A 16,978-nucleotide genomic window follows, 5' to 3' on the forward strand; every position below is an offset into this window, starting at 1 on the left:
TCTACCAACCCTAGGTTTTGAATTCAGTGAATACCAAACGTATGTACACTTCATTCTGCCTACTGTGACTGAGTCGTACTTTAACTTTTTTCTAATTAGGAAGAAAATACAGTGTTTGCTTTGCTTTGCTTTGCTTTTCTCTTTTTTAATTTTTGGCCACACTGAGTGGCACATAGGATCTTATTTCCCCAACCAGGGATTGAACCCATGTCCCCTGCAGTGGAAGTGTGGAGTCCTAACCACTGGACTACCAGGGAATTCCCCAGAAAATAGTGTTTTCTAAGAGGCAAGAAAACACAATTTATTTATTTATTTATTTTTTTAAGCAATGACAAAGCAGTGGCCAATCAAGTATTGTCAGTGGTACACTCTATGGCAGAGGCTGCAAACTGAGGACATAAGGGTGAAATCTCACTGTTTAACCAAATTGATGTTTAAAATGTTTGAAAGAGGGTGTACAGAATGTTGATATGTCTTACTACTGGTGATGTTAAACTTGATCATTCAGTTAAGGTGTATCTGCCACATAGTGAAATGTAGCTATGGTCCCCCCTTTGTAATTAGTAAATATCTTGGGGGTGATACTTTGAGGTTATGAAAATATCCTGTTCTCCACAAACTTTAGCCTATTAGTTTTAGCATCCATCAGTGGATTGTGTCTGCAACAATTATCACTGTGGTATTTGCCTAATGGTAATTTTCTACCTCTTTTATCCTTTCACTGGAATGTATTTAATTCCATTTATTAATTGGAATTCTTCCATAAAAGAGATTATTCCTTCACCCCATTTATTTATGCATTTATTTATATATGTATGCATGTATGTATGTATATATTTATTTATATGAGCAAGGACTCAGGGGTACTTACTTTATTCCAAGAGTTATAATCCAAAACTCTCATTATATATCTGGTTGCTCACAATGTCCCAGTTTTGGCCATTTGGAACTCCTCCTGGTTCATATGTCCTTTTGACATGCTCTTGTTCTTTTTTGAGTGTGACCATACTTTTTGACAACACAAATATTCCAGGCAATTCTCATACTTTCCCTGCCCCAGCCATGCAATCAGCTACTTCTCCAAAGAGCTCTAGATCCTTTTGTTGGAAAATGGTGTTTAAAAATCAAGGATCTGGATGCTAGGTATGCTCTTTGCTACCGGGGTGTCATTGATCTTAGGCTTTCTCAGTGGACAGAGTTAGGAAACATATGTATGTATAACAACCCAAGCATATACTCACATAACCTCATTCTAATCACAAGAAGCCATCAGACCATTCCAAGACATTCTACAAAATGACTGACCAGCATACTTCAAAAGTGTCAAGTTCATGAAAGATAAGGAAATAATGAGTAACTGTTAGACTGGAGGAGATTAAGGAGACAACTAAATGTGATTTGGGAACTTGGATTGAACAGAAAAAACATTAATGGGGCAACAAAAACGACATTCACAGAAAGATAGACAAAATGAAAAGTCAGAGGACTATGTACCAGATGAAGGAACAAGATAAAACCCCAGAAAAACAACTAAATGAAATGGAGATAGGCAACCTTCCAGAAAAAGAATTCAGAATAATGATACTGAAGATGATCCAGAACCTCGGAAAAAGAATGGAGGCAAATATCAGGAACATGCAAGAAATGTTTAACAAAGGCCTAGAAGAATGAAAGAACAAACAAATAGAAAAATTAAAGAACAAACAAACAGAGATGAACAATACAATAATTGAAATGAAAACCTCAAGAAACAAGAAAAATCTCAAATAAACAATCTAACCTTATACCTAAAGGAACTAGAGAAAGAAGAACAAAAATAACCCAAAGTTAGTAGAAGGAAAGAAATCATAAAGATCAGAGCAGAAATAGAAACAAAGAAAACAATAGCAAATATCAATAAAACTAAAAGCGGGCTGTTTTAGAAGATCAACAAAATTGATAAACCTTTAGCCAGACTCATCAAGAAAAAGAGGGAGAGGACTCAAATCAATAAAGTTAGAAATGAAAAAGGAGAAGTTACAATGGACACCGCAGAAATACAAAGCATGCTAAGAGACTACTACAAGCAACTCCATACCAATAAAATGGACAACCTGGAAGAAATGGACAAATTCTTAGAAAGGTATAACCTTGCAAGACTGAACCAGGAAGAAATAGAAAGTATGAACAGACCAATCACAAGTAATGAAATTGAAACTGTGAAGAAAAATCTTCCAACAAACAAAAGTCCAGGACCAGATGGCTTCACAGGCGAATTCTATCAAACATTTAGTGAAGAGCTAACACCCCTCTTTCTCAAACTCTTCCAAAAAATTGCAGAGGAAGGAAAACTTCCAAACTCATTCTACGAGCCCAACATCACCCTGACACCAAAACCAGACAAAGATACTACAAAAAAAGAAAATTACAGACCAATATCACTGATGAATATAGATGCAGAAAACCTCAACAAAATGCTAGCAAACAGAATCCAACAACACATCAAAAGGATCATAAACCATGATCAAGTGCGATTTATCCCAGGGATGCAAGGATTCTTCAAAATACTCAAATCAATCCATGTGATACACCATATTAACAAATTGAAACATAAAAACCATATGATCATCTCAATAGATGCAGAAAAAGCTTTTGACAAAATTCAACACCCATTTATGATAAAAACTCTCCAGAAAGTGGGAATAGAGGGAACCTACCTCAACATAATAAAGGCCATATACAACAAATCCACAGCAAACATCATTCTCAATGGTGAAAAACTGAAATCATTTCCTCTAAGACCAGGAACAAAACAAGAATGTCCACTCTCCCACTATTATTCAACAAAGTTTTGGAAGTCCTAGCCATGGCAATCAGAGAAGAAAAAGAAACAACAGGAATCCAAATTGGAAAAGAAGTAAAACTGTCATTGTGTGCGGATGACATGATACTATACATAGAGAATCCTAAAGATGACACCAGAAAACTACTAGAGCTAATCAATGAATTTGGTAAAGTTTCAGGATACAAAATTAATGCATAGAAATCTCTTGCATTCCTATACACTAACAATGAAAGATCAGAAAGAGAAATTAAGCAAACAATCCCATTCACCATTGCAACAAAAAGAATAAAATACATAGGAATAAACCTGCCTAAGAAGGTAAAAGACCTGTACTCAGAAAACTATAAGATACTGCTGAAAGAGATCAAAGATGACACAAACAGATGGAGAGATATAGCATGTTTTTGGATTGGAAGAATCAATATTGTGAAAATGACTATACTACCCAAAGCAATCTACAGATTCAATGCAATCCCTATCAAATTACCAATGGCATTTTTTTACAGAACTAGAACAAAAAATCTTAAAATTTGTATAGAAACACAAAAGACCCCGAATAGCCAAAGCAATCTTGAGAAAGAAAAACAGAGCTGGAGGAATCAGGCTCCCTGGCTTCAGACTATACTACAAAGTAACAGTAATCAACACAATCTGGTACTGGCACAAAAACAGAAATATAGATTAATGCAACAGGATAGAAAGTCCAGAGATAAACCCATGCACCTATGGTCACCTAATGTATGACAAAGGAGGCAAGGATAGAAAATGGAGAGAAGACAGTGTCTTCAATAAGCGTTGCTGGGAAAACTAGACAGCTACATGTAAAAGAATGAAATCAGAACACTTCCTAACACCATATACAAAAATAAACTCAAAGTGGATTAAAGATCTAATGTAAGACCAGACACTATAAATCTCTTAGAGGAAAACATAGGCAGAACACTCTTTGACATAAATTACAGCAATATCTTTTTTGACCCATCTCCTAGAGCAATGGAAATAAAAACAAAACAAAATAAAAAACATTAATGGGAAAACTGATGAAATCAAATAAGGTCTGTACCTTAGTTTATAGCAAGTACTGGCAAACTACACAGCCCATGTGCCAAATCTGGTCTGCCACTTGTTTTTGAAATAAAGTTTGATGGGATACACTCTCATTTTCTACACATTGTCTATGACTATTTTTGTGCTACAATAGCAGAGTTACGTAGTAGTGGTAGATACCTAAAATAGTTACTATCTGGCTTTTTACAGAACAAGCTTGCCAACTCCCAGTTTATAGTCTTGTACCATTTTTAAGCCCTATTTTTGGTAATTGTACTATGGTTATGTAAAATTAGGTGCCAACATATAAAATACAGGAAATTTTACAGAAATTTTCTGTATTTGGGGTTTTTTTTTTTCTTAAAGTCAGGATGTTTGATTACACTGCCCATCAATCAAAACAAAATGAAAATTGGTACTTATGGATAGTACGTCTGATACTTCTGGTTATTGACTTGATATTGGCTTTGATAGTATCATGACCCTTATTTTGTTTGGCATGAAATATCGGTTAAAAAAAACACATTTCCTAGTCTTTCTTTTAGCCAGGGATAGTTAATGATGTATAAGCACACTGTTTTGGTGAGATTTTAAGGAAAGCTCATTAGAAAGGGTCAGAAGTCTGGCATGAGTCCTATTTACCCTTCTCTCTTTCTACTGCTTTTTGCCCAGACAATCAATGTGATGGTTAGAGTTTCAGCAGTCATCTTAGACCACGAGGTGAAGATAGGAGTCATGCATGCATCCTCACTTCAAGTAGGTTTCAAAGATAGAAGTTTATGATAGACTTATTGTGGCCTAAGTTTTCATGCTTCCTCATATTCATGCTCTTTGTAACATCTCCCATCAAAAGGTGGAGGCTGTTTCCCAAGCTGTTTATTCTTGGCTGGTCTTATGACTTGATTTGGCCAAGAGAATGTGGTAGAAGTGCATGAGTATCAGTTCTGAACCTAGACCTCAACAGGCCCTGAGTAGTTCTACTTTCTCTCTTGGAAACCTTCCACAGATATGTGAAATATCCCATGCTAGAGAATGATGAGAGGTCATATGAACTGGGACCCATTAGTCCTAGTTGAGGACATCCTAAAGCCAGGCCTCCAAATATAATAGAGAACCCAATCAAAATGAAAAGAGCTACTTACTCAATACAATGCTGACTGCAGATGCAGGCGAAACACCAATCAAGACCAGAAAACTCTCCCAGCTGATCTGTAGACTTACGAGTAATGGTTGTTCTTCTTGTTTTATGACACAGAGAGTTGGGGTGGTCTGCTATTCAGTGGTAGTGGCCTGATCTAGGACCTGCATCTCTGATGACCATGGAGTCACTGCTGTGGCCTGAGACCTCTTTCCTGAGGTCACCTTTTATAAGAAAGAGAGAAAAGTCATCTTGCCTAAACCACTCTGATTTTCAGTCTGTCTTACTTGCCACCAAATAGAATTCCTAAGTGATACATAAAGGGCATGAGCTGTCTACTTTTCTAAAATCCGCACTCGTCATGTGCCGCCCATTTATGTCACATTTATGTCATCTGTCTTGTCTTGTAGCACTTCAATGTGTGACCTGCTCTACAAGCCACGTTTTTGAAAAAGAGGAAGAAAGATGATCTTTTAATCTCACTTTGTATTTTGAGATTCATTTAACTTAGAGGATTTTGTGTAAAGGGAGCACATTAGAGGACAATTATATATTTTGCTTTGTAAACTCATACCATACCCAAACCACCTGAGCTGGAGGCCTGTGGCTCAGGACAGCAGTGGAAATATCCATGGGAGACCAAGGAAATAACTGAAATAACGGGTTTTTTAGAGCATTTTGAAGCTTATTAAGCTTATGCCAGCCTCCCTTATTATCAAGTGCTGCTGAAAGTTCAATGAAATCCCTTTAGAGATGAAACATTTCCCTTAAAAAAGAGCAGTATAAATCTAGATTCAAACTTTATTAGAAAAAAGAGCAAAAATCCATGTTACCGTTTCTTTTAATATATATGCATATGACTGTATATCTAGAGAATTTGAAGTTTCAAACTACTGCTAATCACATTCTTCTAAAAATAGTTATAATAATGTACATATAAAATAATTAGTTACAGATCTATCATAATAGCAGACTTAAAATTATTAATAAATATGGTAAATATTAATATATAAATAACAACCTATCAATTAAAATACACAAGAGCAATTAACAGTTTATATCACCAATAAAAAAGTAGTATAAGTCAATGTGATCTTTTTATATTTACTACTTTAAAACTAAATGGCAGCTTTTATCAATAAAGTTACCACGAAGGAAGATACTTCAATTTATAACTGGTACTCTACTATTATGTTTTCAGAAAAAATTTTTAAAAAGAGACACTTCTTTTATGGAGACTTCTACTTTTTAACAATACCTCCATTACATAAGAAACTCAAGAATTTCAAGCCCATGCTTTAAATTTTGGTATTTATCATTTCATTCTGCATCACAAACCTTTAACAAAAAGTAAAAATATGTGAGTGCTTACGAGTGTCACAGGCTCTGAAGATTCTTTGTTAAAGGTAAAAGCTCTTAACAAAAATCTAGAGAAAATATAATGTGGATGTGTTCTGACCCAGGATGCTGACTCCCATGGAATGAATACACGTGCACATGCATCCCAGCAGGCACTGTTAGCCCAAGAAAGTGATTATCTATTTCATTAAGCTCTTTATTGCTGAGTTCAGATTCTTGCCAGCTGATTTTCTGTGCTAACCCTTGATCTATTGGATCGGGACTCAGCCTCATCCAATGAAAAATTCTGGGATTCATGTGTGTCAATGAATGATAGGAAATGTTTCTCAGAAACAAAACTCGAAGGCCAGAACAGGGAAAATCCCTGCACAATATATAGCAAGAAGCAACTCAGTGAGGTCCAGTGGACACTGATATAATAGTGCACAATACATAGCAAGAAGCAACTCAGTGAGGTCCAGTGGACACTGATATAATAGTAGAAAGCTTGGGTGGATACTACTTTGCCAAATCTCAACGTTGTTTACAAAAACTGGGGGCTTCATTTACCAAAACATTTTTGGTAGAACATGTCTCCTTGGTGAAGAAGCAAGCACTAAAGTAGCACTGCCCAAGAGAAATATAATATGAACCACAAATGTGAGTCACAAATATAAGTTTAAATTTTCTAATAGTTGCATTAAAAAGGTAAAAGAAACAGATAAAATTTTAATAATGCACTTTTAAACCAACACAGTCAAAATATTATTTCAACAGTTATCAACAAGATATCTTCATTTATGTTTTCATAATAGACCTTTGAAATCCATTGTACGCTTTATGCTTACAGAACATCTCAATTGGGGGTAGCCACATTTCAAGTTCTCAACAGCCACAGGTGGTTAGTGCCTCCCACATTGGGCTTTACAAATCTAGAGTATTCAATGACTTATTGTGATGACTTAAAGATCTTAAGAGTAATAGTAACTAGAGAAGGATGATATTTTAACTATAATGGATTAATGAATTTTCCAAGAAGAATCTGAGAGAAATTATATTAGCAATACAAAAATTCACACCAACTAGTTGGGTTTTGTTTTAGTTTTTAAATATGCCAGTTTTAAAGCAGATACTTGGCAGTGTAGAGCAGGGGTCCCCAACCCCTGGGCCACAGACCGGTACTGGTCTGTGGCCTGTTAGGAACCGGGTCTCACAGCAGGAGGTGAGTGGCGGGCGAGCGAGTGAAGCTTCATCTGCCGCTCCCCATCGCTCCCATTACCGCCTGAACCATCCCCACCCCCACCATCCGTCCATGGAAAAACTGTCTTCCACGAAACCGGTCCCTGGTGCCAAAAAGGTTGGGGACCACTGGTGTAGAGGAAGTATATTATTGGGAATTGTCTCACTTATAACTCAAATATTTTGGAGATAGAGAAATTATTGGGACATAAAAGTATGCCAAAATAAAACCTAGTAAGCTTTAGTTAAACATCCCAAGCATATAATGAAACATTTATTTACATCCTGCAACACTGGATAATAAAACATAATATAGGAAGTCTGCAGTGAATATAAAATGTCAAAATTAATAGCACAATTTTATAATCAGCTTCAAAAGCAATTATTAGTCTTTAGGGCAGGATTCATTTACATTAAGAATTGACATGCGAGGATTTTCTCCAGGGTCAAATGAGTTCATTGAAAAAAAAAAAAAATCTATAAATTAGGTCAAATAGAAGGTATAGAGATCAGGTTGCATGTTAATAAGCCATAAAACATTTAGGCAAAATTACAGCTGTATAGAAAATTAAATATTTTTCTGAAAGCATTTTAAGAAAAATATTTTTAAACAGCTTATGTATTTTAACATCAATAAAACGTTTGAAGCCTTAAGGCTGTCAAATACCTGATAACTCAGTAATACTTAGAGTGTGTGCTTCTTATGGGAGATTTTAATTTGTATTCCATGAGATTGTAAAACAAATAATTTGCACCAAATGTAAATGGCAAAAGTTACACATTTAAAAAACTGATTATATATTGTTCTGGTGTTCACTGTAGAGAAACTGGAAAAACATAAAAGCATCAATACAAAGCAGGAAAAAAAGTCAATCAGAATCCCAGGACCGAAGACATTGTTGACATTTTAGTCTACCTCCTTCCATGCTAATACTAGCATAATTACTGCTGCCAGATCTTGGTGATATAATAAACTCATGTGGATCCACTGTAGATGGGATTCTTGTAATAGATCTGCTAATCCCCCTTAGTACATATATACCCACACGTTTCCCCTCTCTTACACAGCCAGCTTCCCAAAGGTTGTAGAGAGTTCAGGGGCACTTTACCCTGGAGCTGATCTCTTGGCAACTTCTATCATGTGCTCCTCCCCCCACACCATCCCCCCTCAATCAAACCCCCAACACCCATAATAAGATCTCTGTCTAAACACTCTTTCAGTTAGCTCAAAGCTTTGTAATGCTCTTATTTAAGGAAAAAAAAAAAAAGTCGCTTGCATAGAGACACAAATTACCAGCTTTGCTTATTTACGACCTTAGAACAGTAGAAAAATCTGGAAGAAACATCATCTTTTACCTCGTACTCACTAATAACGTTGGTACTGGCTGCAAACATAACCCTTTGGTTCTATTTTACTGAGCTTTACTTTGTGCCTGGAAGAACCTACTTTCTCAGAACTAGATTCAACGATACATATTTATCAAGGGCTTAACAGGGCAGACTTTGGGTTCAGGGCAGGATAGTGAATTGCACATGAATCAGATATGGTCCTTTGGCCTCACAAAAGTAATAGTTTAGTAGGGAAGATAGTCTGCAATTTAAATTATACAAATGAATACATATTTACACACTGGGATCAATGTGATGAAGGCAATAGACATTGATGCTGAGATGGAGAACACAACATTGTCAGTCTTAGTTACTGACCTGATGACCTGTTTCAAAGGCTGACAAGAATTCAGGAAGTTTCCCACCCACTACATCAAAACTGAGCCTTGTGCTCAGAAGTATACCACTGTGGTAAAGGAGGCCAGGACAGAAAGACCTGCACCAAGAGTTTCTACACAGGTTTAATTTTTTTATTTTTTATTTATTTTTTATTGAAGTATAGTTGATTTACAATGTTGTGTTAGTTTCTGGTATACAGCAAAGTATACCAGATTTTTTCAGATTCTTTTCTATTATAGTTTATTACAAAATACTGAACATAGTTTCCTGTGCTATACAGTAGAACCTTGTTGTTTATCTATTTTATATATAGTAGTTTGCACCTGCTGATCCCAAACTCCTTATTTATCCCTCCCTCACCCTCTTTCCCCTTTGGTAACCATATGTTTGTTTTCTATGCCTGTGAGTCTGTTTCTGTTTTGTAAATATGTTCATTTGTATCATTACCTACACTGGTTTAAACAAACCAATTCTGAATGCCTTACTAAGGTAGAGTCATTTATGTGGGGATGGTTCTCTTTTTAACAAATACGGAAATCCATCCAAACACCACCATGGAAGAAAAAAAAAAAAAAAAAACGTGTCTTAAGGAAGCTTCTATTGGATTTCCTATTGTAATAAGAGAATATCTCCCCTTAAGGCTACTGTAGGCACCCTACCTATGAAGTTGATCTCAGATATGCTAAAAGGAATGTTGACTGCAAAGCTTTTGACAGTGCTTTGTATTAGGAAGGATGGAAACCTAGAGAAATTTTTGTATCTTAGTTGAACAGAAGCACTCTACTGAATGTCTTTTGTGCAAACTTTAGGCCAAAGGTGTAAAGTTTGGGATAAGACAGAGAGCTGGTCTGGCCTCCATGGAAGAGTAAAAGGAATTTGGAAACAGCGAGTAGGTAACTGAAGAGATGAGAGAGAGAACAATGAGAGAAGGGAGACAGAGACACACAGACTAACAGAATGAGGGTGGGAGATAGGAGAGACAAAAGAGAAAGATATAAACAGATACAAAGAGAAAGCCAGGGGACAGACTTATAGACATATGGACAGTGGGGGTGAGGGGTAGTAGGAGAGAAATCCCAAGACACGGCAAAATCGTTGCTAACAATGTAGGCACACAGCCAGTGAGAATTTCGCTGTGGCTAGACTGTCTGTTGCATCTAGAGATATTAATAACTAACAGCGAATTCAAAGTTCTCTCTCATTGTCTGCTATAATTTCTCTCTGTGAATACTTCCCTTAACATTAAAAGTATTTCTCAGAAATGAAGGAAGAGTAGAGGTAACCAGCCTCTACTCACAAGCAAGCTGGCGAGAGAGGATGATATAGGATCCAAGAGTCATGGGACTATGAACGGAAGAAATGGGTTTCCCCACGGGGTGACTCAGGAGTGGTAAGTCAACTGCCATTTCGCAAAATTTCAGTCTTCTCTCAGTATCGCGGGGGACTGGTTCCAGGATCTTGCATATACCAAAATCCATGGATGCTCAAGTCCCAACTATAAAATGGGATAGTATTTGCATATAACTTAGGCCCATCCTCCTGTACACAGGCATACCTTGGAGATCCTGAGGGTTCAGTCCTGGACTATGGCAACAAAGAAAATTATCACAATAAAGTGAGTCACACGAAATTTTTGGTTTCCCAAAAACTGTTTTTGGGAGGGAGGGAAGGGGGAGTACACAGTGTAAGAAGAGAGGGGGGAAGGGAGGGGAAGAAGGATTGGGAGAGAGAGAAAGAGGGAGAACTCAGAGATCTGTAGAACATCCCTCTCATGTATTCAGCTGAGTACTGTTCAGTGTAAGCATGTGAAGAAACTACTTGAGGCTAGGGAAAGAGTCACCCAAAGTATTTAGATTTTGGCCAGCCTTCACACAGGACTAGCACTAGCTCTTGTTTCTATCAGCCAGACTAGAAAGCCTGAAGATTCATGAGACATTGACTGGATAAACTACTCCAGAAGTACTTGCCCCCATAGTCAGTAATAATTAGCCAAAGATCGAGCACTGCTGAAGTTGCCCCTAACAAATATTAAAGACCCCCCCCCCAAATTAAACTGTTTCCAAATAATTGTATGTCACAGGATATTTATAGGAATACTAAAATATCAAGCACCCCCCCAAAAGATAAAGCATAATATCTGGTATTCAACCCACAATTACCAGGCATGGAAAGAAACAGAAAAATATGACCAGTAAGAAGAAAATAAATCCTTTCATCAAAACCAATGCACAACTGACACATATTAGAATTAGCAGACAAGAACTTTAAAACAATGATTATACTACATTCCATATGTTTGAAAAAGACCCAAATCAATCATCTACAGATAAAGAATACAAGGTGTGGGATGAAAAAAACACTTGATGGGCTTATCATCATATAAAATATTACAGAATGAAAGATTAATGAACTTGGGGACATAGCAATAGAAACTATTAAAAATGAAATGCATGGGCTTCCTTGGTGGCACAGTGGTTAAGAATCATGGGTCCGAACCCATGGACATGGGTTCAAGCCCTGGTCTGGGAAGATCCCACATGCTGTGGAGCGACTAAGCCTTTGCACCACAACTACTGAGCCTGTGCTCTAGAGCCCGCGGGGCCACAACTACTGAACACCACATGCCAAGATCCTGTGCTCCACAACAGGAGAAGCCACCACAATGAGAAGCCTGAGCACCACAACGAAGAGTAGCCCCTGCTTGCTGCAACTAGAGAAAGCCTGTGTGCAGCAATGAAGACCCAACAAGGAAGGAAAGAAGGAAGGGAAGGGAAGGGAAGGGAAGGGAAGGGAAGGAAGGAAGGAAGGAAGGAAGGAAGGAGGGAAGGAAGGAGGGAAGGAAGATATTAATTTAAAAAATATGAAACAGAGAAAGGATACCACATAAATTAACAACAACATACCAGTGACTTGTGGAACAACTTCAAGTAGCCTAAAATAAGTGTATGTGGATTCACCAATGGAAAGGATGTAGAGAAAAGGACAGAAAAAATATCTGAAGGTATAATGACTGAACATTTTCCAAGCTCAATGAAAACTATATCCACAAATTTAGCAAGCTCAATGAAGCCCAAACACAAAAAATTTAAAATTACACCAATATATAGCATAATGATATTGCTGAAAAATAGTGATAAAGAGAAATTTTAGCAAAAGCCTGTGGGAAAAAAAGACACAGTATTATGGAGAGGCAAAGATGGGGATGACACTGTATCTATTATCAGAAAGAATGCAAACAAGAACACAGTGGAGTAAAATCTTTAAAGCAGTGAAAGAAAAAAAGAACTACCAATTTAGAATTCTCCATCCAGAAGAATATATTACAAAATTGAAAGTGAAATAAAGATATTTTGAGACAGCTTCCTCCAAAAAAAAAAAAGAAAGAAAGAAAGAAAAAAGAACACTCTGCAGCAGGAAATATATAAAAAACAGCAAGAGATGACAGGCTTAAACCTAACCATATTAAATGTAAATGGCCTAAACACCCATTAAAAGACAGAGATGTCATACTGGATAAAAAAGCAACACCCAACTATATACTGCCTATAAGAAATACATTTTATAGGTAAATACACAAATAAATTGAAAGTAAAGAATGGGAGATATGCTGAACCTAACTGAAAGAAAGCTAGAGTGTTATATTAATATCAAACAAAGTAGATTTCAGAGCAAATAATATTACCAAGAATGAAACTGGTAGTTTCATGACAATAAAAGGGAACACTCAACAAGACTTAACAGTACTAAATATTTATATATCTAAAAAGAGTTTCAAAATATATCAAGCAAAAACTAATAGAACTGAAAAAAATATACAACTCTTTTATTAATCCACAACCTATAATTATTGTAGAAAGACAATGCTATCTCAATAAGTGATAGAATAAGTAGACAAAAAATCAGTAAGGATACAGAAGACTTGAACAACACTCATAACCAATTTGGCTTAATTAACGTTTATGACTACTTTAACCAGAAACAGCAGAATAAATATTCTTGTCAAGAGCACACAGAATGCTTACCAAATAAGACTATATTCTGAGTCATAAAACAAGTCTCAATTATTTTAAAAGGATTCAGTCATGCAAAGTATATTATCTAACTGTAATGAAATTAAATTAGAAAACAATAAAAGAAAAATCTCTGGAAAGTTCCCAAGTATTTGGAGACTAAATGACATACTTCTAAATAAACCATGAGTTAAAGAAGAAATCAAACGGGAAATTAGAAAGTATTCAGAAGTAAATAAAAATGTTTTAAAAAGTACACAAAAATTTGTGGGATGCCACTACAATAGTACATAGGGGGCTTTTTTATAGCTAAATTATTAATAAAAGAACATAATAAAGGTATCAAATCAATGACCTCACCTTCTACCTTAACAAAACTAGGGAAAGAAGAGCAATAAAACTCAAAATGGAAGAAAGTAAATAATAAATATCACTGTGGAAGTCAATACATAGAAAGCATAAAAACAATGGAGGAAAATGAATAAAATAAAAATCTGGTTCTTCGAAATTGAGTTATTTGCAATGAGGTGGATGGACCTAGAGTCTGTTATACAGAGTGAAGTACGTTAGAAAGATAAAAACAAATACCGTATATTAATGCACATATATGTAATCTAAAAACACGGTACTGATGAACCTAGTGGCAGGGCAGGAATAAAGACGCAGACATAGAGAATGGACTTGAGGACACGGCGGGGAAGGGGAAACTGGGACGAAGTGAGAGAGTAGCATTGACATATATACACTACCAAATGTAAAACGGATGGCTAGTGGGAAGCTGCTGCATAGCACAGGGAGATCAGCTCTATGCTTTGTGATGATCTAGAGGGGTGGGATAGGGAGGGTGGGAGGAAGACTCAAGAAGTGGGGAATATGGGGATATATGTATACACATAGCTGATTCATTTTGTTGTACAGCAGAAACTAACACAACATTGTAAAGCAATTATACTCCAATAAAGATATATTAAAAAAAACTGGTTCTTGATAAGATTGACACAATTGATAACAGACAGCAAGAGTGATCAGGACAAAAAGATATGACACAATTTACCAATCATGATTTTTGATTTACCAATATTAAAAATGATTGAGGAGGTATCACTACAAATTTTAAAAGTGTAAAAGGATAATAAAAAATGTTATGAACAATTTTCTGACAATGAATTTGTGAACTTGGATGAAATGGTAAATTCTTTGAAAGACACAGACTACTAAAGCCCACTCAATAACAGCACCATATCTATAAGAGAAATCAAAATTTGTAATTTAAAACTTTCCAACAAAGAAAACTCTAGGTGTAGGTAACCTTACTGGTGAAATTTTTCAGTCACTTAAAAGAAGAAACAATATCAATTCTCTACAAACTCTTTCAGAAAAATGGAAATAAAGGAATCCTTTCCAACTCGTATTAAGCAAACATCACTGTTACCAAAACCCAGTAGACATACTACACAGCAACAACCATCATTAACACAGATGCACAAATTTTAACGAAAATTTTACCAAATGAATCCAACAGTATATAGGAAGGATGATACATCATGGCCAAACGGGATTTATTTTAGAAAAGCAAGGTTGGTTTACATTTGAAAAAAATCAGTGTAATTCACCTTATTAATAAGCCAAAAAATTATATTCTCAATAGATGCATAAAGAGCATTAACAAAATCTAACATATATTCCTGATGAAAAATCTCAGCGAACTTGGAATAAAAGAGAACTACCTAACTTGATGACAGGCATTTATGAAAAATATAGATCTAACATCATATTTAAAAATAAAGGAATTGATTGTTTTTTTCCTCTAAGATGAAGAACAAGACAAGGATGTCTGCTCTCACCACATCTATTCAACATCATTCTAGAGAGTCTAGTTAGAGCAATGAGGCAAGAAAACAAAATAAGAAGATTAATCATATCAGGTCTTGTTAAGGATGTGGAAGGACTGGGACTCTCACATATTCCTGGGGCAATGTAAAATGGTATAAGTGCTTTGAAAGACAGTCTGGCAGTTTCTTAAAATGTTAAACATATGCTTGCTATACGATCCAGTCATTTCATCTGAGTATTCACTCACGAGAGAAGTCAAAGCATATGTCCACACAAAGGCTTGTGCATGCCTATTCACAGCAGCTTCATTGGTAATAGCCAAAAAACTGGAAACAATACAAATGTCTATCAACAGCTAAATGTATAAACCACCTGTTGTTGTATTCATACTACAGATTACTGCTTAACAAGAAAATGGAATGAACTCTTGATACATGCTGCAACTTGGATGAGCCTGAGTAATGATGCTGAGTGAAAGAAACCAGACCAACAAAGTATACATACTGTTATGATTTCACCTGTATAAAACTCTAGGCAATACAACCTAATATATGGTGACGGAAATAAGATCAGAGGTTTCCTGGGGACAGAGGTAGAGGTGGAAAGGGAGGGGAATGAGTGAGATAGAGAGATTAAAAAAGGCCACAAGAAAACTTTTGAGGGTGGAAATGTTCACTGTCTTGATTGATGTTGATGGTTTCCTGGTTGTATATGTATGTCAACATGTATCAAATTATACACTTTAAATATGGGGAGTATTTATATGTCAGTTATACCTCAATAAAGTTTTTTTTTTTTTTAAAGAGTATTCATTTCTTCATCTGTACTAGCTACACAGAGAAGCTCATTAACCTTATAGGGCTAATGCTATTGTATTGCCAGCACAGATATAAAACACCCCCATCAAAGCAGGAAGCTCTATTAGACAGCACTGCTCTAACTCTTATAATTGCAATTAAGAAGTGAATGATAACTTTTAAAAGTTATCATTAGGGATTAATCTTCCTCTCACAAACACTCAAGTACTTTTATCCATTATTTGCAATACTCTGTAATATATGCAAAGTCCCTCAAATACCACGATGCCACATCTTGCCAAAAATTTCTTCTTTCTGCAGTTGGATAAACCAAAGCCTTTTTTGGTTTTTGTTTTTGTTTTTTTAACCACAGCTTGCAACCATTTTCTAAGTGCTCACTGCCTTCCCTACTTAGCTAGAATCATACAAAGAACCAAATATTCCAGCTGGGTAAAATGATCACCATATTTGACCTTTTCTGAAATACAGTGATAAAAGGAAACATGTACACATTTGGGGCACAATTTATGCTTGTGAAATACAGTATTAAGCTGCAATCGCTAAAACTTCTAACACCACCCTTGGCATATTTTATGGAAGTTGAATTTAGAATCCTCAGAAATTCAGAAACAGTTGAACTAAATTATCTGCCCAAGAGAGCGCTATTTTAATTTATCCTACCCTTTCTCTTGATTTTTAAACAGTCTTTTTCCAAAAGCTAACTGACAGTGTTTAATATGAACCTGTACCTCTGCCTCAACTGGTTAGCAGGGTTCAGATAATGACCTTTGTGACTGAGACTGAATAATCAATATTTTATGAATACAGGCATACCTCATTTTCTTGTGCTTTACTTTATTGCACTTCACAGATAAATTGCATTTTTTACAAATTGAAGGTTCATGGCACCCCTGCATTAAGTCTATCAGAGCCATTTTTCCAACAGCATTATTTTCTAAAGGTATATACATTGTTTTTGTAGACATAATGCTATTACACACTTAATTGACTACAGTAAAGCATA

At 35.9% G+C, this 16,978-nt stretch overlaps 1 protein-coding gene and 1 long non-coding RNA gene across 4 annotated transcripts in view; both read right to left on the reverse strand.

Moving 5' to 3' along the window:
• Positions 1-16,978, reverse strand: part of LOC309644516 — a 578,167-nt gene that overhangs the window by 411,833 nt on the left and 149,356 nt on the right. The gene's annotated exons all lie outside the window — the stretch shown is intronic.
• The window catches only part of PAK5 (p21 (RAC1) activated kinase 5), a 319,504-nt gene that overhangs the window by 192,420 nt on the left and 110,106 nt on the right, over positions 1-16,978 (reverse strand). The window lies entirely within an intron of this gene.

The sequence above is a fragment of the Balaenoptera physalus genome (genome assembly GCF_965194825.1).
Source record: "Balaenoptera physalus genome assembly, chromosome: 16".
Lineage (NCBI taxonomy): Eukaryota > Metazoa > Chordata > Mammalia > Artiodactyla > Balaenopteridae > Balaenoptera > Balaenoptera physalus.